The sequence below is a fragment of the Miscanthus floridulus genome, chromosome 5, assembly GCF_019320115.1.
Source record: "Miscanthus floridulus cultivar M001 chromosome 5, ASM1932011v1, whole genome shotgun sequence".
Taxonomy (NCBI): domain Eukaryota; kingdom Viridiplantae; phylum Streptophyta; class Magnoliopsida; order Poales; family Poaceae; genus Miscanthus; species Miscanthus floridulus.
In genome coordinates, this window is record NC_089584.1 from 60,933,044 (window position 1) to 60,956,484 (window position 23,441).

The 23,441-nt window shown below is 44.7% G+C and overlaps 1 long non-coding RNA gene and 2 pseudogenes across 2 annotated transcripts; all 3 read right to left on the bottom strand.

Annotated features, from left to right (window-relative positions):
* Positions 1-3,059: 3,059 nt before the first annotated feature.
* LOC136452234 (uncharacterized) lies at positions 3,060-5,336 on the bottom strand. 2 transcript variants are annotated; one of them, XR_010758777.1, is made up of 6 exons: positions 5,201-5,336; positions 4,802-5,109; positions 3,802-3,998; positions 3,638-3,694; positions 3,453-3,539; positions 3,060-3,376 (listed from the first exon to the last, which is right to left on the bottom strand). It is a non-coding gene; the product is annotated as an uncharacterized lncRNA (long non-coding RNA). The 2 variants fall into 2 exon arrangements; XR_010758776.1 differs by having other exon boundaries at positions 3,802-5,109.
* Positions 5,337-9,044: 3,708 nt separating this feature from the next.
* Positions 9,045-15,932, bottom strand: LOC136454684 (uncharacterized; annotated as a pseudogene).
* Positions 15,933-16,012: 80 nt separating this feature from the next.
* LOC136454685 (uncharacterized) lies at positions 16,013-18,016 on the bottom strand (annotated as a pseudogene).
* Between the last annotated feature and the right edge of the window lie 5,425 nt (positions 18,017-23,441).

Below are 23,441 nucleotides of genomic sequence, written 5' to 3' on the forward strand. Positions count from 1 at the left end.
AAAATTAGAGCTTCAATGTATGCTGACGACACGGCCATTTTTGTCAAGCCAACAAGGGAAGACATCTTAGCTATGGCTCAGCTCCTAACCTTGTTTGGCGAGGCTTCAGGGCTGAAAACCAACTTTCAGAAATCCACAATCATCCCTGTACGGTGTGAAGGATTAAATCTAAATGAAATCCTTGCTGGCTCTCCAACGGAAATTTCATGCTTCCCAACCAAATACCTAGGCCTACCGTTAACGCATCAGCGCCTAAGGCGTGTGGACTTCCAGCCTCTGGTAGACAAAACGGTTAGCAAGCTCACTGCTTGGAATGGGCGCCAAATTAACCCAGCAGGTCGCTCGACTCTGGTTAAAGCGGTCCTTACTTCGCAAGCAGTCTACTTCCTCACATCCCTCCGTGCACCAAAAGCGACAATCAAGGACATCGATCGGCAGAGGAAGAGGTTCCTATGGGCAGGCGCCGAGACGCTAACAGGAGGAAAATGTAAGGTCAATTGGCCGAGGTCAGCTAGACCAAAATATTCTGGAGGCTTAGGCATCCTCCATCTAGGGAAGTTTGCAAGGGCATTAAGGTTGAGATGGCTATGGCGACAATGGTCGGCAAGTTCTGATGGTAGTCTTGGGGAGGAAACCCCATGTAACACGACCGATCAGCTCCTTTTTGCGGCATCCACAACTTTAACAATAGGAGACGGAAAAAGAGCATTGTTCTGGTCGAGTGCATGGCTAGACGGTCAGCGGCCATGCGACGTAGCGCCGCACCTATTTGCCATCTCCAGAAGGAAAAATAGAACTCTGCAGCAGGCACTCCTTGATAATAATTGGATTCGTGACATCAACCTTCAGCATCATAATTTCTCTGCCCAGCACTTAGCTGAATACACACATCTATGGCAAGCAACTAGGCGCATAATTCTAAGAACGGGCACGCCAGATAACCTTTCCTGGAAATTTGAGGAAAATGGTGAATACACAACATCTTCTGCTTACCATGCCCAGTTTATTGGTGCAACCAAAAACAACTTTGAGGCACTCATTTGGAAACCTTGGGCACCACCTAAATGCAAATTCTTCAGTTGGCTTGCGATTCAAAACCGAGTTTGGACCGCTGATAGATTGGAAGCTCGGAGGTGGCCAAACCAAGGAACCTGCACACTATGCCGGCTTCATGCGGAGACAGGCCTGCATCTTTTCAGGGACTGCAGATTCACGAAGCGCCTCTAGAAGGAAATTGCCACCTGGACACAAAACTCCAACCTACACCCGAGTGCATGGCCACATAGCGAGACACTTGAGAACTGGTGGACGGCAATGTCAAATGCGCCGAGTACGAGGAGGAAAGGCCTACGTTCGCTCATTATACTAGTTTGTTGGGAAGTTTGGAAGGAGAGGAATTCGAGAGTTTTTGAGCACACAGAGTCGACCAATGTTATGGTTCTTCAGAGAATCAAAGACGAGGCGAGACCGTGGATCTTGGCGGGAGCAAAGCACCTTTCTACTTTCCTTCAACTTCTCTCCTAGTTTTAAATTGTGATTATTGTGTTTTTTGTTTTTCTAGTTGTGTACAGAGTCGAGTTGACTGAGTTGTACAGTGTCCGTCTGGACGTTTCTTCTTTTTAATATAGCGGGCAGCTCTCCTGCCGGTTCGTTTCAAAAAAAAAAACAGTTTTCTGTGCTGGAGTTGAAAATAAATGTAGGCAAATTGTTTTAAACATTGAAAACCTTTACTATCTATCTCCAATCCTTGTTGATGGAGAACGAACAATCATCCGTCCGCTAATACATATATGGCATTTTCCATTAATGTTTTTCCTTTCATGATTGGAGTTAATTTTATTTGGCCACAAACGCTCAATGGCACTGTCATACACAAGCATCGTACGCAGACGACCTTAGGCTAGCTATGCCGTGATCCATGTCGTCACTCGTGCTCCTGAACAAGCTAGTTTCTTGCATAAGAAATAATTATGTTATATGTTGTGAGTCCCTTTCGTATATAGGCCCTGTTCGCTTGTCTTATGAGTCGTATTTTTTCATCGAACGAACAGTGTTTTCTCTTGTAACAAATCAGTCAATAATACTTTTCAGCCTGACTTATCAGCCAAGTGAACAAGGCCATAATCGGAAAATATATAGATAGAGAGCAAGGTTTCGCATAGAACAGATGTGACCTCTAGAGTGATTACTTTAGAGAGTAGTTTGAATTTCTTGGTTTGGAGACAATATATATAGTTCACGCTGCGTTGTGGTTTGTTATTCTGTTTATTAGCACTATGGAGGTCGAACGAGTGGACGTTCTATTTGGATACTTTCAAGAAATTGATTTTTCCCCATGCCACTCCTAAAAGATGGCCTAACGAAAAGGGGATCGTAACGGTACTTCACTGTACTAGTACTAGGTGGAGCCCGCGCTTCGCTGCGTTCAGGCGAATGATTTGGCTATTGCACTGTATAATTTTGCATCTGTGCTGAATGAAGTCAGTGTGCCGAGCTAAGTTTGTGGCGAAGGCAAACGGTGGTACAAAGGGAAAAGGAAATTTGAAAGCAGAGCAGAGACGCCGCAGAACAGGACGTGTTGACATGTTAGCATATGGATGACGAAATGAAGATATGTATGAGTTAAATAAGCTGAGTAGGGCATTACAATAGGTATGGCTTGGCATCGTGAGCATGCGGATGACAGATGCAGGTCCGTAGCACTTATGATGACACCTCAAGTGTGGTATGGAGGTAGCCTTTGTTTTTACTTTCTGGGTACATCACTGCACTGTGGGAAGCAAGATACATGTTAAGAGAAATTTTGCAGGAACAAAATTTAGAAAATAGGGAAAATTAGCTCCTAGACACCCTTCAACCGTGGCTTTTGCTACAAGCCATTAAAAAAGTGTGGCTGTGCTATAACACACTCTTCAACCATGGCAATATGATGATGGACACTAGCTCTTATAATAATGTTTCTCAATCAAACAGTTATCCAAACATGATTTTTGGACAAGAATACCCTTACCCCTTTAGATCAACATTACAGCAACAATACATGAGCATGACAAGGAACATTTCAGCATCAAAACAGATTGATTTTCATCAATATTTCACCATAGTAGAACAGCAGGTTCAAACTAAAGTAGTTGGTCCAGCAAAACAACATGTTCCGGCCACATTAGGCTATCTAGTACAGTACCAGATCCATACATCACAAGATCATGGTTTGAACAACAACATTAGAAGAACATGGTACTAAATGGTCTAAGCTTTCTTGGATCTGAGAACCTTCAACTTCTTTGGCTTTCCCTTCTCATGGGCAGGATCTGGAGATAGAGCAAGACATTGAACATGTTCTATATTACCTTCAAGCTCTAGCATCCTCTTACGGCTGTAAATGGATATAGAGTTGTGTCAAATAAACGGAGATGACCGACATTAAGGCATAAAAATTGAAGCTATAGTACCTTCTTGTGAGAGGGCTTGGTGTCGAAATAGAGGTAATGGCTCTAGTCAGTGTAGATGCTTCATATTCCAACAACCTCCTTGACATACTGCAAAGATGTAGAAGCATGCAAAATTGGCATAGAAAGAAACATTCACATGTGCAGTTTTTTTTAAAAAAAGAAGATTTAAAGTTGTCATAATGTACCTCCTTGTCACAGGGCTTGTTGTAGGAACAGAAGTGATGGCTCTAGTTGGTGTAGCACTACAAGTCGTTTAAATACGTAAGTTATGGGTGGAAACATTTGTAAGTTATGGAACATAAGCAATTTTTCTTCTCAAGAACATTTTTTCCATGCATAGTTGTCTTACCCTATCCATAAGATCACATTGTGAATGTTTCCAGGCTGCAGTCTCAGCTAGCCAGGCTGCAGTCTCAAGAGCAATTTTTCCATTCTTCTACAATATGTACTGCACTTCAAAACAGCTAGCCAGGCTGCAGTCTCACATTTTTCCCTGCTTGGATTTGCATCGGTGCCATGATTTCCTAGACAATCAGCTTACAACACCTATTGATAAAATCAAACCTTGCTTATCTGCACTTATATGCCAGCTTACTATATATTGTACACTTGGTTCCTGTTTTGTTGTTTACTTTGTTAAAAATATGTTGCGTGCCTTGGCCAATTTAGTTTTGATCTCCATAAGTAGTAGTTTCGCAATGAGATTCCGAGTTAGTAATGTACACCCTTTATAGTCCCACTATTTATTGCTGCTCCTCAAATCAGCTAGCCACACTCCAGTATTCCTCGCACTTTCTTCTTATATGTATGCAGATACACTGTTAGCTCCAGCGCTTTGCTTTCTACAAGAAAATATAGAATCCAGCGGAGAGCTTATGTAATATATCTCAATTGTTGCAACGTGTATACTCTATTAAGCTTCGGTTACCTCTGGGCTATGCATTTGCTACCATCTTGTCGAGGTACTTGACAAACTATCATGCTGACTCTGACTTTTTCAGCGATTTACTTCATCACACATCTGCACATCTGCGATACCGAATCTACACAATTTTCTATCCCTAGATTTTGTTTAACGTTCTATGCTTCTCAGCTGTTTATTGAAGGAAATTGTTCGATGTCGTTTGTATTCAACTGCATGTTCAACTCATTCAATAATTCCCGCGGCAACGTGCCGGGTCTCAACTGCGTAATAACATTTCCTCGCCCAACAGGTAAGAACGCACTTGAAATAGACTAGTATGCCCCTATCCCCTTCAGACCAATGCTTCAGCAGGCAGCAGTAGCATCGGGTCATGATCGAATTACAAACATAGACGCAGCAGAAAAAGCTTCAGAGAGTGTCAGACCTTCTATGATGCCAACAAAGCCACTGTAGTTAGTGTCCTGCATACTCACACCCAGTTTCGTTCCTCGAAGTATGCTAAGACCGGCGACATCAGAAACAACAAGCTCATTGTCCCGCAGAGCTATTTGGTTGGTTTTTGGACTCCAAATTTTGCAGTTGCAAATGGACGAGCGATGAATTTCTTAAGCACGAGAAGCTAGGCACTTCACTGGCCTTCAATCCGAGAATCAAGAAACCCCATTCTGTGACTTCTGTCCCACCATTAGGCTTCGGGCCAAAACGGCGAGTAGAGCCGAGATGTCCCCTCGTCTGCAAAGAGAAACATGCAATCAGAGGACAACAAGCTCCGCACTCCGCGCTCCTAAAAAACATCCGAAGAGAGTGATTCCCTGGTGGTTACCATCTGTCGGGCGCCGCCAATAGCCGCATCCGCTCACCTCCGGAGGCGGGCGCCGCGGGCCTCCGGCAGCCGGCGCCTCCGGGAACGAGCCCCACCACTGCAGCCGTGTTGGCAGGCATGCCATAGCCGGGGGAGGGCAGCCGCCGCAAACCTCGCCTGGTCTTTGTCGCGTGTTCCAGCGGGGGACGATGCGAATCCATTCATCGATTTGGGATCGATTGCATCGAGTCGGGTGTTGGCCAGGTAATGGTAATCTAGTCACTTCCCATAGCTTCCCACTTAATAATAGGTCCAGTGTCCTACACCAAATTAACACTGAATTACAGTGTCTATTGGGAAGGACAAGTATTTTTGGTATCCTATAGCAAAAGACATGTTTTTACAGTGTTTCCTAGCCAATTTTCCCTAGAAAATATTAATCTGACCTTCCCATGCCACTGATTTACTGCTTCATTAGCCGTGATAGATGTCTAAAACTAGTTAGTTGGTGGAGTCATTCTTTGTATCCGTACTTGACCGGTTCCAGGCTGCTGTCTTCTGGTGTTACTTGAACTGATGGTTATGGATGAGAGCAAAATAATCCTTAATGAAGGTAACTAAGGGGTCTGCCTGCTTCTGTACACGATTACCGATTGTGTTTTGAAATAAAATCTGAATATCTGCAAAAGAAGTTGAACAATCAGTAAGCACACTGAGAACTAAATGAAGAGTTAATAAGCTAGTTCATATGCCTGTATGGTTGGATAGTTGTACATGGGAAATTAGGCAGAACACAGATGGGACTTCGAATATAGCTGTAAAGCTCTGGTACTGTATTGTACTGATTAACATATAAAACAGTGAACTATGAAGACACTGACCTGACATTCAGCCTGTTCGGCTGGTACACAAAACTACTGTTTATCGGCTGGTTCTGGCTGGTTTCAGCTAATTCAATAGTGTTCTGTGAGAGAGAATAAACTGAAACAAATTGAAACAAGCGAGACAAGTCGTGCTGAACAGGCTGATTTGCAGTACCTTGGTGTATCTAATAATTAGCAAGGCCTGTTCGCTTGAACTTATCAGCTAATCTACAGTATTTTTCTCTCACAACAAATCAACTTTAACCAGCTTTAATACCAGTCGAACAGGCCCCAAGGTCCGGTGCCTACAAATGGTGCAGTGGTTATAATCGGGTTGCTTATAAATGGTGCTGAACCTTTACAATAGTCTGGCACAGTTAATAACTTTGTTGTGCATGTACAGACATGTAGGTGAGAATGCGGCGAAAGAATGCAGATTGTTCACAAGCATCACCGATTAGCACGATGATAACAAGGAAAGCAGAAGGATGGAAGAAACCATGAGATTACCGAGGATGTGCAGTGTAGCATTAGTGTAGGTCTGATGCATATGGTATTGTTGAGGTTAAGTCAACCAGTGAAAAAATGGTTACGTGTCTGGATTACCTTGAACATGTTTGTCTGAAGGTGCTAGGGATGTGCCAAATCGTTGAAGATTTCTCTAGAGACAACATTGTGAGTGTCTGCTTGCTCAGGAGGGTTATTTTCAATTAAGACACGCAAACCATTAGGTGATGTCACTCTTGATAAAGCTACATATAGCTGCCCACGTGAAAACACCGGAGTGGGTAGGTAGACACCGACCCTACTGAGAGTTTGTCCCTGGCTTTTATTGATGGTCATCGCATATGAAACTCGAATGGGAAACTGGGGCCGCTTTATTTTGAAAGGCCACTTTTTCTCTTTTCTCAACTGAAGTCGTCATTATCCTTGGTATATAGGCTGTGCAACCTTTAGCCTTTCCTGTAATTATCACTCCTTCAATTACACGGTGGGTCAGTTGGGTAACTATGAGCCTAGTTCCATTGCAAAGACCCTTTGATGGATTGAGGTTGCGATGCAAAATGGGATCATACCCTTTTCGATATCTGGGCCTTCCTATGCATTACAGGAAGTTATATAATAAGGATTGGAAATTAATTGAAAGAAAGAATTGGAAAGAAATTAAGTGGGTGAAAAAGAAAACATTTATCATATGGGGTACATTAGTGTTAATCAATTCTGTTTTGTCAGGCTTACCTATGTTCATGATGCCTTTTCTTGAAGTCCCGAGAGGTGTTCTAAAAAAGATTGAATATTTTAGATTAAGGTTTTTTTGGCCAAATGATGAGCACAAAAGGAAATATAGACTAGCAAAGTAGAATATTTTGTGCCAACCAAAAGAGCAAGGTGGTTTAGGAATTCAAAATCTAGATTTACAAAATAAGTGTCTTTTAAGCAAATGACTTTTCAAACTTTGCAACGAGGAGGGCACTTGGCAGGAGTTAATAAGGAAAAGTACCTAAAGAACAAGACTCTTAGTCAAATTGAAAAGAAAAACAGGTTTTCGCAAATTTGGAATAGTTTGCTGGGAGTCAAAGACATTTTCTTAAGTCTTGGTAAGTTTAAACTAGACAATGGAACTCAAATTTGATTTTGGGAAGATAAATAGTTGGGCTCCCAAGCCTTGAAAATCCAATACCCGAATTTATTTAATATAGTGCGAAAGAAACAAGCAACGGTGGCTGATGTACTTAATTCCACCCCTCTCAATGTGTCTTTTTAGAAGGGCACTAGTTGGGAACAAGCTGTTGGAATGACAAAGTCTAGTTGCGAGAGTTGCTTTTATTAACTTAAATGAGGGTTGGGATACTTTCATCAGAAACTTAAATAATAATGGCTTGTTTTCTGTTACATCCATGTACAAATACCGAATCAATAACGGGATTAAGGTTACCTAGGAAATTTGGCATATGAAAGTGCCCCTGAAGATTAAGATTTTTCTTTGGTTCTTAAAGAATGGGGTGATACTAACAAAAGACAATCTTGCTAGAAGGAATTGGAATGGTAGTAAGGCTTGTTTTTGTAGCACACCTCAAACTATCCAACACTTGTTTTTTTATTGCCATTATGCTAGTTTTCTTTGGCGTGCTGTGTTTGTTTTGTTTGGCATTAATCCTCCAAGGAACACGAACCATCTTTTCAATAGTTAGTCTAAGCTAGGAGGTTCGAACCATAATCATCTTTTATTGATTGGGGCGGCGGTGTTTTGCTGGGCAATATGGATCACAAGGAACGATGTGGTTTTTGATAAGCGCTCAGATGACGGTAAGGAACGAATTGTTGACGCTTACAAGCTATTAGAATCGAGAGCCATGGAGTTCTTCGCATGGCATAGATGGTCTTTCATTTACCGTCTTGGACTTTAGTTTTGAACCTGTAATAAGTTTTAATTATAGGTGTGCTAATGTAATAAGTTTGGACTGATGCTTCTTCTTTTTACAAGAAGGCTGAAGCCAAAAATTTTCCATTATTTAAAAAAAAAGCAGCATGACTGGCACTCCTATTTTTAGTCGGAGGCGGTGGTCTGGCAAGCCACTTGGTTGCAATGTGTTAAGAAATTCAGTAGGATAAAGGGCTTCAAGCGTGGCACGATTGCTTGTATCATCATCAATTGTATCTGAGCTGTAGTATGACATCTCCTCTGTTGTTAGGTTTGCAATCATCTGAGAATTTATTCCAGCAGCTATTTCATTGGTTGGCGCCAGAATGGCTCGCTCGCAATGGTAGGCAGCTGGGTCGAAATTGTCTGAGTCATCATATACATACAAATGAGATCAAACTCCGAAGGGTTCTTGACTCTGGTGGCAACAGCAAGTACTCTGGAATCTTAATCCAAGAAGCATCGCCCTGATCAACAGGAGAAGAATCAGGTACTGTTCCTTCACCCACTTGGAGCAACCATTCAGCGAACTGCTGGAGGTTCTGCCGCTGAGCATCAGACAGGGATGGACACTGAAGTCTCATATTTTCTGTAAGGCGCATAACTCTGCAGGCTTGCCATAGATGTGATCGTGTGATGGATGCAGATAAGATTTTTTGCTTTCTTTCATTTGGCAAGACTGGCAGTGTCTGTCGAAAATCCGCCCCAAGCACAACCGTGATACCTCCAAATTGCTGGCTGGAGAGAGATGAATGTATATTGTATAGATGACATGATGTCCTTTAATGTTCGATCCAGGGCTTCAAATAAGTGCCTATGATTGACTGGGGCCTCGTCCCATATTATTAAAGATGTTTCCTGCGCCAACTGAGCTATGTGAGTGTTCTTCTTAATGGAACAAACAGAATGTTCATGTATGTAATGGAATCCTGAAGTGTGAATGGGGCGTGCGACCACCCGGAAGTAAAAGAGATGCTATTCCAGAAGAGGCAACTGCCAAAGCAATTTTTCCTTTGGATCTGACATCATTCAATAGTGTATTCCAAAGGAATGTTTTTCCAGTGCCACCAAAACCATAGACAGAATGTGAACCCACTATTGTTGTCTACAGACTGATGAATAGCGTCATATATATGCCTCTGATTCAGAGAATGTGAACCCACTATTGTTGTCTACAGACTGATGAATAGCGTCATATATATGCCTCTGATTCAGGTTTAATTTACTAAGTTGCTCGGATGCCTCCGTTGATAGCAGGTCCATGTCATATACTTGCTCATCCATTAGAAGGCTGTTGTGTACCATCGAGATGGCTGCTATGTTTGGCTGAGGTAGATGAAAGCTGCTCAAACTGTGATCATAATTTTTAAGCAATCTATCTATTTCAGCAAGGGTATAGGATCTAATGTAATCCATTAAAGAGGTCATAGACAAATCCATGTGCGCTGTACCACGATACATGTGGCGTAAAGCATCCTGACCCATGACACACATATGTTCTTCAAATAAATTGAGCGGATTTGCAACATGGCAGAAAATAAGGATTGTGACAAATAACTCACGAAGCTGATGGGGAAGAGCCCAATGAGATGCATCAGTAATTGCATAGGACCACTCACGATCATCACCGAGGAGACCCAAGGCTTGGCATGCATCTTGGAATGTTGGATATAGATGTCCTTCAATGGTTCGAAGGTCAGAGTGAGATTTGGCTCCTTTAATAATCTGCAGCAACATGCGGAGGTAATATGCATCTCCTTGGTTAGGGCCAATATTTGGTAGCCTCCTAATCTTCTTCCCATTATTTTTTCAGGTATATGTTAGCCCACAGAATCACTGGCTCAGGTGAGTGAACCACTCACCGGTCTTGTCGAGCACCCGCTAGTATTATCGAGTACCCACTAGCTAAGCCGATCACGAACAAGAATTGTCCGTCCCCACGCACTATGGCTAGAGGTTGAAGAAGGAGAAGAACAGAGTATACGCACACAGCACATGACACCAGCGTTGGCCGAAGCCCTGTATGGAAGATGGCAAATCTGAACTCTCTTTACTGAGTTACGATGGTGGTTTATTTATACAACTCTATCTATCTACTCCTATTACAGCGCACATGCTGCAACAGTAACTAGATAACACAGCAGGGCTAACTCTGCGCTGGTCTCTGCATGTGGCTATAGTGCTATAGGTGAACCGTTCGGCGCCTACACCTGTAGCGGCTACAGTATCACAACAGAGAGCCTTTTCGACGCCGCCTTCCCCTTGCTGTGTGTTTACACAAGGAAGCAGTAGATTTATTCTAACAATTCTTTGCCTAATCCTACTGCTATCCCTTGTACCCCCTCCATGCCGATCATCTCCTTCAACACCGTGAGTCGAAGACGTTCGAATGGCTTGGTGAGGACGTCCACGAGTTACCGACCAGTTTCGACGAACTCGATGACAATCTGCCCTCCATCGGCACGTCCCTGAGGAAGTAGAACTTCACGTCGATGTGTTTTTTCCGGTCGTGCAGAACCGGATTCTTTGCGAGGGCGATGGCGGACTGGTTGTCCACCATCAGTGCTGGTGGGTGAGCTTTCACGCCGGTCAGCTCGCCTAGCAGCCGGCGCAGCCACACAACTTGGCACGGTGCTGTGGCCGCCGCTACGTACTTTGCCTCGCACGTAGATAGCGCCACCACCTTCTGTTTCAGCGACAACCATAAAATTAGGGCCGACCCAAGAAAGACGAGCACTCCAGAGGTGCTCCGCCATCCGTCGATGTCCCCCACCATGTCTGCATCGCTGAACACAGTGAGCTGCAGCCTACTCTCGTCAGTCTTGAGAAAGATGATCCCTTGATCCACCGTCTCCTTGACGTAGCGCAGTAGCCGCTTCACTGCAGCCCAGTGATCCTCTCTGGGATCCTCCATGAAGCGACTGACGTAGCCTACAGTAGCCGCTTCACTGCAGCCTAGTGATCCTCTCTGGGATCTCTAGGTAGCACAGACCGCCGACGATGCTCCGGTAGAGTGTTGCATCTACCTTCGTCGTGGTGCTGGCCTTCGTCAGCTTCAGCCACTCCTTCATCGGAGTCACGCATGGCTTACACTTAGCCATGCCGCTCCGCTCCAATAGCTTGGAGGCATACGCGCTCTGACCGAGTATGAGTTCCTCCTTCTCCTGTCTCACCTCGATGTTGAGGTAGTAGAAGAGTGCGTCGAGATCGCTCATTCAAAAACGAGCCGCCATCTCGCGCTTGAAGCCGTTGATGTCATCCGTGCGTGCGCTGGTGACGATCAAGTCGTCCACATACACACCGCCAACGAGCTCCTCCTTCCCCCGTCACTGAGTATAGAGCACGTGCTCGGTTGCACACCACTGAAACCCAAGCTCGCCTAGCGTGGCGATAAGCTTGGCGTTCCATGCTCGTTGGGCCTACCGTAGCCTGTGCGTAGTCGGAGCACCTTGTGCTCCTGTCCCTTGACGGCGAAACCTGGAGGTTGCCTAATAAAGACCATCTTCGCCAGCTCGTTGTTGAGGAAGGCCGATTTAACGTCCAAGTGATGGATATGCCAGTCCTTTGCTGCTATCAAAGCTAGTAGCAAACGGACCGACTCCATGCGCGCTACTTGTGCAAAGACCTCCTCGAAGTCTATGCCGTCGCGCTGAATAAAGCCTCGAGCGATGAGGCGCGCCTTATGCTTGACAATGGCGCCGAGCTCGTCCCGCTTGACCTTGTACACCCACTTCAGGCTGATCGGACGACATCCTAGAGGTGGTTCGACGAGCTGCCATGTCTTGTTTTCCTCGATCGCCTTCGTCTCCTCCAACATCGCCCGTCACTAGTTTCCATTACGCTCGGCTAGCGTGAACGTGGGTGGTTCCTTTGCACTGACGAGCAGCAGCTCTACGTCATTGAGCAGCCTACCCGCCAGTCCTGAGGGCCCTGTGCTGACAACGATGTCGTCCAACCTGCGGAACCACACCTCCTCACCTTCGTGGAAGGCATCCACGAACTCAGTGAAGTCACCGGGAGGTGAGGTAAACTCGATCGGCGTTGATGGAGTTTCCTGTTCCGCCAGAGTACTCGACACAACACCTAGAGTGCTCGGCACTACTTCTGGACATCTCAGCCTCAGTCTTGGAGTGGTCGGCACCACTGCAAGACTTCTTGGCTCTGTCACAGGAGTGCTCGACACCCTTCCTGGAGTGGTCGCCACCACTGCAGAACCTCTCGGTGCCACTCTTGGCGTGCTTGGCATCCCTCTAGGAGTGCTCGGCACTCCTCCCTAAGTGCTCGGCATCCCTCCCGAAGTGCTCGGCTCTACCGTTGGAGTGCTGGGCACTCCTCCTGAAGTGCTTGGCACCTCTTCCCCAGCGTCTTCACCACTGTGGATGACCAAGTGCTCGACAATGAAGGTGCTGGTGAAGCCGCTAGCTTCCACTGTGCTCGGACTGCTCCAGTCCCAAGCTGCCTTCTCATCAAACATGACGTCGTGCGAGACAAGTACCTTGTCTCCGCGTGGGTCATAGAGCTGGTACGCCTTGGTACCCTCCGCGTAGCTCAGGAACACCATGGTTGTGCTCCTATCCTCCAGCTTGGTGAGGTTCGGCTTTATCTTCCTGACGTGGCCGATGCAGCTGAATGTCCAGAGGAAGGACATGCTCGACTTGCGCCCATACCAAGCTTCGAACGGCGTCTTGCCCATCAGGGCTTTGGTCGGAGCACGGTTGACGATGAACACCGCCGTGGTCACCGCCTCCCCCAGAACCTTGTCGGCATGGCTTTGGCCTTCGTCATGGATCGGGCCATGCCGACCACCGTCTGCTTCCATCGCTCCACCACGCCATTCTATTGTGGTGAGTACGGCGTGGTGTGGTGTCGCACCACACCCTAATCCACGCAGTACGCAGCGAATTCGCCGTCGTGATCAGTCCTTAGCACGTAGAGCTTCTTGCCACTCTCGTCCTCTGCGCGTATCTTGAACTTCTTGATCGCTGCCGCTGCTTCGTCCTTGCTCGTCAGGAGTTGCAGCCACATGTAGCGACTACAATCATCCACGAGCAGGAGGAAGTACCCCCAACCACTATTTGTAGCTGGCATGGTCGGCCCACAGAGGTCGCCGTGGATGAGCTCAAAAGCGTCCTTCGTGCGATACTTGGCCACCTTTAGGAATGGTAACCTCCTCTGCTTCCCGACTAGACAGCTATCACACAGCTTGCCTCCGTGCTTGATGTGGGGTAGCCCTCAGACCATCTTCTCTAGCCGACCAAGCGCGTCGAAGCTGAGATGTCCGAACCAGACATGCCACATCCACGGTTTCTCAGAGTGCCTTGCCGCTAGGCACACCAGCTACTCTACCTTCAGGTCGAGCAGTTACAATCGGTTCAGAGACCTCTTCACCTTGGCGAGAAGTCGCTGCTCCCAGTCCTTGATCCTAAGGACTCCCTCCTTGATCAGTACCTCACTACCATGCTCATACAGTTGACCAATGCTGATGATGCTGGAATGCAGCTGCGGGATGTAATATACATCCATTAGCGCGCGGTGCTGCCCGTTCTAGCACCTAAATATAATGGTGTCGCGCCCTTGGATAGCCACCCTTGAGCTGTCACCAAACTTCACCGTACCGGTAACATCGTCGTCGAGCTCGGAGAAGGATGCCTTGGAGCCCATCATGTGGTTGCTGGCACCAAAGTCCCGATACCACCGCTGCTCCTGGTCGGCGCCCACGCATCCGAGGTGGACTTGGGCGCATGGTTTGTCGAGGTTGACAGTCTTCAGGGCCTTCCTAGGTCCTTCCACCGTGGTCGCCTCTTCTTTCTCCTCAACCTTGATGCCGTGCAGTGCACAGAACATCGCCATCAGGATAGTGGCCTCATCCTCATCATTAGCTTGTGCTAGATGAGCCTCAACCTTCTTCTCCTGCTTGCGGTTTGGGCACTCCCATGCCCAATGGCCCATCTTTCCGCAGCGCCGACAAGCGTTGTGGTCAACCTGCTTCTTCTTCTCCGAAGAAGTTTTGCCACAGCGCTTGCCATCGCCACCGTGGCTGGAGGAGGTTGCGTTCCCGGAGTTCCTCCGAGCAGCCCACTCCTCTTCCGTCAGCAGCAGTTTGCCGCTGTCCTTCGTTGATGTTGCCTACTCTAGGCGCTCGTCCACCGCCCGTAGATGGCCTGTCATATCCTCAATGGTGAGGGTAGACAAGTCCAACATCGTCTCTATGAAGAGAGCGATCTGGATGTACTTTGCTAATACGGAGTGGAGGTACTTGGAGACCACCTCCTCTTCGTCGATGGTGACGCCATGGCTCTTCAGCTTGCTGATGAGCGTCTACAGGCAGAGAGAGAAGTCCTCCACCATTTCACCATCCTTGAACTTGAGGTTGGCGTACTCTTGCTTTAGAAGCTGGGCCGTCGCATTCTTTGCGCGGTCAGAACCGACGTGCATCGCCGCAGTAGCCTCCCACACCTCCTTAGCAGAGTTCTTCGCCCCCAACGGCTCCCTATACTCCATCGGTACAATAGCGAGGATAGCCTCCAACGCTGACATATCATCTTCCTCATTATTGGTGCCCTTGTCAACAGCATTCCAGAGCCGTCGGGCTTTGAGCTTGACCTTCATGGTCACCGATCACTCTCCATAGTTCGTGCGAGTCAGCGTCGGCCAACTGGTGCCGCTGACCTCCCGCACCGTGCGAATAACGACCTCCGGTCGTGGCTGGACAGCCACAGCAGTGCCACTGCTGTCGCCCATCTCCGAACCGCCCGTCATCGCCAGCGGTTAGTCTGGTGACAACGCTTATACAACTCTGATACCACTTGTTAGCCCACAGGATCACCAGCTCAGGTGAGTGAACCACTCACCGGTCTTGCCGAGCACCCGCTAGCTAAGCCGACCACGAACAAGCGTTGTCCGTCCCCACACACTATGGCTAGAGGTTGAAAAAGAGGGAGAACAGAGCATACACACACAGTACAGGACACCAGCGTTGGCCGAAGCCCTGTATGGGAGATGACAAATCTAAACTCTCTTTACTGAGTTGCCATGGTAGTTTATTTATACAACTCCATCCATCTAGTCCTAGTACAGCGCACATGCTGCAACAATAACTAGATAACACGGTAGGGCTGACTTTGCGCCGGCCTCTGCATGTGGCTATAGTGCTGCAAGTGAGCCGTTCGGCGCCTACACCTGCAGCGGCTACAGTATCATAGTAGGGGGCCTTTTCGGCGTCGTCTTCCCCTTACTGTATGTTCACATAAGGAAGCAGTAGATTTATTCTAACAGTATCCCAATATTTTCCATCTCCATGCCAAGTAAAATGCTGAGGGAACTCAACGTATGTATATTGAGAAGCCTGAGGAAATGTTCTGTTTGCATCAAACCAAGCTGTAAGCTTTGTAACCCTATTTCTCGGATTTTCTAAGACCTACTCTAGATAGTCATCTTCCGTGAATACAACACAATTTTCAAATGGCATATGGACTTGAAGGCGCTCAACAGCGGGGTTAGTGTAGTGAACATCAAATTGAAGTAGACGCCATGCTGCTTCATTTGGAGCTATGCACCTACATTCCAGGTAGGCACGTATCTCATCAAATCTTTGTACAGAAGGTTCTCTGGATGGTCGCGTACGTTGGAATCCTACTCTTGCACAATCAAAGCCTTTAGCAATGTACTTGAATAGGTATTTTTCCATTCCATCACGATTAACTCTCTCAACATTTATGTGGGCCTGATACTTGATCAATAAGTCAACATTGTGAGGAACAACAAATCTGTTGTCAAGGTCAACACCGTTCTTTTTTGCAGTGATTCCGTTATTTGGTCGGGCATACCGAACATGGCCATTCTGCAAGATTACTGTCTTCTCACAGTATTCTTTAGGATAGTGCTTTGAACACTGACCATCAACCATACATGAACACTTGGGGTTAGCAGAACCGCAAGGACCATGGATCATAAATGTTTTGACAGCTTCGTACCCAACTGGATCAATAGATTGATCTGGTAGCTGTGCCGATATGAGTTTGTCGACATCAGAAGCTGCTAGAGGTCCATTCTTTTGTAACCATACTATTATATGAACATGTGGAAGGCCACGTTTTTGAAATTCAATTGTGTAGACAGCTGCAAGAGGATTCACTATAAGAATTATAGCGTATTTAGGAACAACAAAGCACTGCACGTAAATACCACACAGTGCATACTGTACCTGCGATGACAGGGCCAAAAAAATCTCTTTTCATGATGTCATCGATTAAGAGCTGCAGCTTAATATGGAACACACGGTCAACAATGTCAGGTCTGTCACTTGAGTGTTGCCCTGGGATTGAAGCTAATGCCTCTGTAACTTCTAACCATGCAGGATTTGATGTGAAAGTGATAAATAGGTCAGGGCAGCCATAGGTTCGACAAAGCGCAACAGAATCAAGGTAATTTTGGTACAAAAATCTTGGTCCTCCAACATGGGAAGAAGGTAGGACGGTTTTTTGTCCAGCGTGTGATGCATGTGTGATGCCCTTACCGACACTATCACGGATTTCTTTGAATGACACAGATCTATGTTTTTGCTGGAACGATTCTGGCTAACTGGGGTTCCTCGACGCAACAATAGGCATCAACCAAGTAAGCCTGTGTGCCTCTTCTGCAGCGCAATGGTGATGAGTCCTATCATGCAGCCTATACGTGTAGTATTCAAGCATAGTAGCATCCTTTCTCTTGATAGCTTGGGATCGACGACACTGATGATAACTGATTTTCTCATGGTAGCCATCCTCTCCATATGGAAACAGAATAGGATATTGCATTGCCATGAACTTGCGGTGCTTCTTTTCAACTCTTTGCAACTGACCAGATTGATCTTACACAATTAAATCACGGCCACCATCACTTTGACCTACATCACCAACCACCAACCCAACCTCGGAGGCTACAGGAGCACTAAATATGTCACCATGCTTATCAGGGTCACCAAATAATCTGATGACATACCTGTCACCATTACTTCCAACTATTCTATCACGAGCTGCTCTAAACAGCTGGACAATTGGATTATGCACGTTGAACATGTCTATAAGCGCAGCAACAATATTTGGGTTGGGACTAAAACTGCTCGCTGTATAGCTTGTAATATTCATCCTATTTCTAATCTCATTGCTTGTGTCAAATATATATAGCTGAGCATATTCAGGTCTGTGGCCCTCTCTTGGTAAGAGTGATCCAATACGGTGGCAGAGCTGGCCACTTATCTTGAACACATATGGGCCTCGACCATCATTGATAGAATCAATCACACGAACGCCCATTGATGTAATGGCGAACATAGAGTTGTAATACCTGATGCTGTCGAAGAAATGAGCTGATAGTGATCTTTCCACTCCTGTGAGAAGCCCACGTAGAGGTTCTGGAGGCAACATGAGACTCCCCCTCTTTGCAACATTTGGTGTATACGGGGGCTGATGCATGTCGGTCTCGCTTAACACGCTCTTCGTACCAAAATAGTGCCCCACAATAACAACACGTGTGAGATGGTGGCCCAAGGCTCTAAGGTGACCAAGCAGTGCATATAACAATGAAAAGGAAGCAAAATTATGAGTGCATGGATGTATGTAGACTAAGCATGAAGATATACGATCTGATCATGGGCATTTTTCTCTGACACGTTACCGCATAGAATTACCATTGAGCATGGGAGTTGACGTTAGTTAATGTTAATCACAAACCGTCAGTATACCTTGCATAAATGACTAAAATGGATCACTAACATAGACTTAGGGGTTTTAATTGATAATTTCCACAAGTTTTGGTGAATATGTGTTTTCAGCAGGATTTAATCAGAAAACTGTCGAGGAGGACATATTCGTCAAAGGAAATCACGTTTATCCATGATGATATCTATATAGGAAGACTCTAGAAGACTCCAAAAGACGAATCACCGAAGCAGGCCACGTGTCCATGACATGTGGGGCTGTCCGGCCCTACTGTCAGGCCGGCCGGCCTGTGGGCCCCCCATGTCAGCCTTCCGTTGCTATGTCGGTTCTCCGCCGCCTCAAGGATCACATCTATGCCATCCTTTTAAGTCGGTTTGATCCGAGGGTCCAGGATGCTTGTATATATATCTACCTGTACCCCCCTCCAGGAGGCCATGCATTTGATCCTGAGAGTCTAAGAGCCAGAAACCCTAATTTATATTTCCATCAGGATCAAAGCTAGCAATCAAGAGAAGATTAGTGCTCAACGGGATCTAGTCTTGTAATAGAGATAAAGAGATAGAGAGATAGAGTGAGAGGGAAGAGTTTTGGAGGAGTCCCAGCATGTCGGTACTCTCTCTACGACTTGTACCCTGGTAGAATCAAGTTCTTTAGGAGCTTGCTTCTGAGATTTCTCTAATAATCAACTTTAAATTTAAGTAAGCATCTTGTTCATATTGTTCTTCAGGTTTGTGACTCTCTTTTGAGTACTTTAATCCTTGTAGCTCCTAGGTTAAAGTAGTATTCGTAGTGTAAGCGTGGTGCTTAGACTCGGTTACTCGTGGATGTACCTTACTTTCTAGATTGGTGGTAGCTCACGAGGGTAACTCTTATAGCCTTATTGAATCCTTTGTAGTTCACCCCCCGTTAGTAGGCCTGGCAGGACCTTGTTGCTATAGAAAACATACTCTGCCTGTGTTTTCTTTAGTAATATCCCCAGAATTAAACAATAGAAGACAAAGCTTACTGAAGTTAGAACTAGCCTTGATTGTGAATACTCCTATTATCTAGCCTTGATTGTGAAGTTGGGTTAAGTTAGATTCAGTTATTCTCACACACGTTTCCTTGAGATCGATATAAAACTAGATACTCCTTGTGAAGTGCTACATCGGTATAATATCCGTGCGCTTGCTGATTATTCTGTGTGCATTAATTTATACCAACAAGTATTTCTGGCGCCGTTGCCGGGAAAACGGTTGCTGAGTTAAATTCAAACCTAGCTTAACCTTGTATCATTATTTTTTAATCTTTTATCTTTTATTCTTTTCTTTTACCATGTATTTAGAATCCACCCCTATCCATCCATACGCTGCACCTACAAGCGCACGCCTAGAGCCACTAGAATGCTCAAAGCCTATCCTAATACCTTGCTATGAGCTGTGCCCATGTTTAATCAACATGGTCCAGGATCAATCCTTTCCAGGCTAAGATGATGAAAATCCTTATTCCCACCTAAATGAGTTGAGCAGACCTGTGCATGCCTATGTATTGTGGGCATGTCAGACGAGATATTACGATAGAAGCTTTTTCCTTTCTCTTTGACATGAAAAGCCAAACGTTGGTACAAGCTCACCATAGAGAGTAGACAAGCAGATTGGAAAGCCTTGTGTTCTAGCTTTTGCTTGCAATTCATTCTCATCTCTAGAGTTGTCAGCCTTCTTTCAGAGGTTCTATCTTTTAAATAAGAAGAAAAAGAATCTCTAGGCATGGCTTGAGAATGTTTTAATGCTCTCATTAATACTGACCCTGACCTTACCATTCAGGACCCGTTCTTCAACATTTTTATATGTGTCTTGATAGGAAAACCTCGAAGCGTCTAGATGCGGCCCTAGGAGGTTCATTCTTGCATGTCTTCGTTAATTCGGGGAGAAGCATTCTTACTAAAATCTTAAAGAACACCCCTGAAGAAGTAGAAAAGAAGCCGCTAGAGGAGGAATCCTAGATAGCTAAACCAGACTCTTTGCCTAACCCATCACCAACTTTAGCTATCCCAAATCCCGAACCATCAGAAAAGGATGAAACTCCAATTTCAAATTTCATGCTTGAATTCGAGGATGAACTTTTTGATGAATACGGAGATACCTCGAATTATCATACGATGAGCAGACCCCAGAAGCCTAGAAAATCATCATCCAATGAAGAAATCATAGATCCTTTTGAGGAAGCTTTCCTTAAAAAGACTACAAAAGAGCTAGTGTCTATTATAAGCAATGAATGGTTAGAAGAATCAGAGCTTTCCTCTGATGTGATTCATCTAGACTCACCTTCTATTTCCATTCGTTGCCAAATTAACAAAGCTCCGTTCGATGCTCTTTATAATCTAGTTGTGGGTGTTAATATCATGTCTGCATCTTTTGCTCATGATTTATTAAAAGATATGCCATTAACCCGAACAACAAAGTTATTGAAAAGTCTTTTAAGGCACATTCTCCCAAGTTTGGGAATTTTGTATGTTCTCCCTATCTAGTTACAAGGAACCATGGTTCACTTGAGCTTTTATATCTTTGATATCATAGAGTTCGACCTGCTGATATGACAACCAATTGAAAGACTTATCCAAGAAGGACAAATGGGGATGTTAAAAATAAGTCTTGGGAAAAACTTTAAACTTTCTATACCTATTACTCACTCTCTAAATGCTGAGACTGAGCCATTTCCAGAGGAAGACCTAATGGAAGAGGTTAATGTTGTATCTCTTGATGACTTGATCGAACCCAACCTTGAAGACAATGCCTAGTTCTTCATCAAAGAAGAAGAGGAAAATTCTACAGAGCCTAGACCTCTAGATGAATTGCTAGAACCACCTATGCCCACCATTGAACCTAAATCCCTACCTTTTGGTCTTAGATATGCTTTTCTCAATAATGATCAGGATTATCCTATGATCATAAGTGATAAACTCTCCTAGGAAGAATCTCTACGCTTGCTAATTGCCTTAGAAAAGCATTGCTCTACTTTTGGCTACTCGCTCCAAGACCTTAAGGGAATTAGCCCTGCTCTTTGCACCCATCGCATCCCTATAGATCCTAATTCTATACCTTCTAGGGAGCCACAGCGTAGGCTTAATAATGTGATGAGGGAGGTTGTTAAGAAAGAGGTTTTGAAACTCCTACACATCGAGATCATCTATCCCATTCCATATAGTGAGTGGGTTATCCCTGTTCAGGTTGTGCCTAAAAAGGGAGGCATGGTTGTTATTAAAAATAAAAAGAATGAATTAATCCCCCAAAGAACCATCACTAGATGGCGGATGTGTACTGACTACCGAAAACTTAACAAGGCAAGAAAGAAAGATCATTTTCTGTCGTTGCCCTTCATTGATGAAATGTTGGAGCGACTAGAAATCACTCTTTCTTCTGTTTCCTTGTTGGGTATTCAGGTTATCACCAGATACCAATCCATCCAGATGACCAAAGCAAAACCACTTTTACATGTCCATATGGAACTTATGCTTATCGTAGAATGTCCTTTGGACTATGTAATGCTCCAGCTTCTTTTCAAAGGTGCATGGTGTCTATATTTTCTGATATAATTAAAGAAATCATGGAAGTTTTCATGGATGATTTTTCTGTTTATGGAAAAACTTTTGATGATTGTCTTGAAAATTTAGACAAGGTTTTGCAAAGATGTGAAGAAAAGCACTTAGTCCCTAATTAGGAAAAATGTCATTTCATGGTAAGAGAAGGCATAGTGCTTGGACACTTGGTGTCAGAATATGGGATAGAGGTAGATAAGGCTAAAATTGAAGTAATCAAGCAGTTACCTACTCCATAAATATTAGAGGGATCTGTAGTTTTCTTGGTCATGCGGGGTTTTACCGCCGCTTTATAAAATATTTTTCACATATTGCTAGACCTCTAACAAATCTTTTGGCCAAGGATGTTCTCTTTGATTTTGGTGATGCATGTTTAAAATCTTTTGAAATTCTTAAGAAAGCACTTATGTCTGCACCAATCATTAAACCCTTTGATTGGTCTTTACCTTTTGAAATTATGTGTGATGCTAGTGATTATGCTATGGGGGCAGTTTTGGGACAAACAAAAGAAAAAAAGCATTATGCCATTGCTTATGCTAGCAAAACTCTGATAGGACCTCAACTTAATTATGCAACAACTGAAAAAGAACTCCTACCTGTTGTTTTTGCTATTGATAAGTTTAGATCTTACTTAGTAGGAGCTAAGGTGATTCTTTATACTAACCATGCTACTTTGAAATACCTGCTCACTAAGAAAATGCTAAACCTAGACTTATAAGATGGATTTTGCTACTCCAAGAATTTGATTTAGAAATAAAAGATAAAAAGAGAGTAGAAAATTCTGTTGCCGATCACACGTCTAGAATGCAGTTTGAAAATCCATAGGAATTGCCCATCAATGATTTTCTATGGGACGACATGCTCTTTAAGATCACAAAATCCGACCCCTGGTACGCAAATATTGTCAATTTTATAGTTGCAGGTTATGTACCACTAGGGGAGAACAAAAGGAAACTTATCTATGAAAGTCGTCTCCACATATGGGATGAGTCGTACCTCTTCAGAGTCTGCTCTGATGGCCTACTTAGGAGATGTGTACCAGTAGAAGAAGGCATCAAGATCATTGAGTGATGCCACTCATCACCATATGGAGGGCATTATGGTGCATTCCGCACTCATTCGAAGATCTAGCAAAGTGGATTCTTTTGGCCAACCATGATAAAGACACGAAGGACTTTATCCGAAGGTGTGGAGCATATCAGAGGCATGGGACCATCAATTCAAGAGATGCCATACCACTCACCAACAACCTCTAGATCGAACTCTTCGATGTCTGGGAAATCGATTACATGGGACCATTTCCAAAATCGAAGAACTGTGAATACATCTTGGTGGTAGTTGACTATGTCTCCAAGTGGGTTGAAGCCATGCCATGCAAAGCTACTGATGCTAAGAACTCCAAGAAGATGTTTGAAGAGACAATATTTCCACGTTTCAGAGTTCCAAGAATGGTGATTAGTGATGAAGGTACTCACTTCACTAACAAGAACTTTCACAATTACTTGTTAAGACATGGGATCCATCACAATGTTGCTACTCTATAACACCCTCAGACAAGTGGCCAAGCAGAAACATCAAACCACTAGTAGGAATATCCACTTCTACGATGATCAACTTTCATCACTAAATGAGCCAAATTTGTTATAATTTCAGTTTTATGATGAATTTATGATGAATACCAGTTCGTCATAGAAGTCGCATC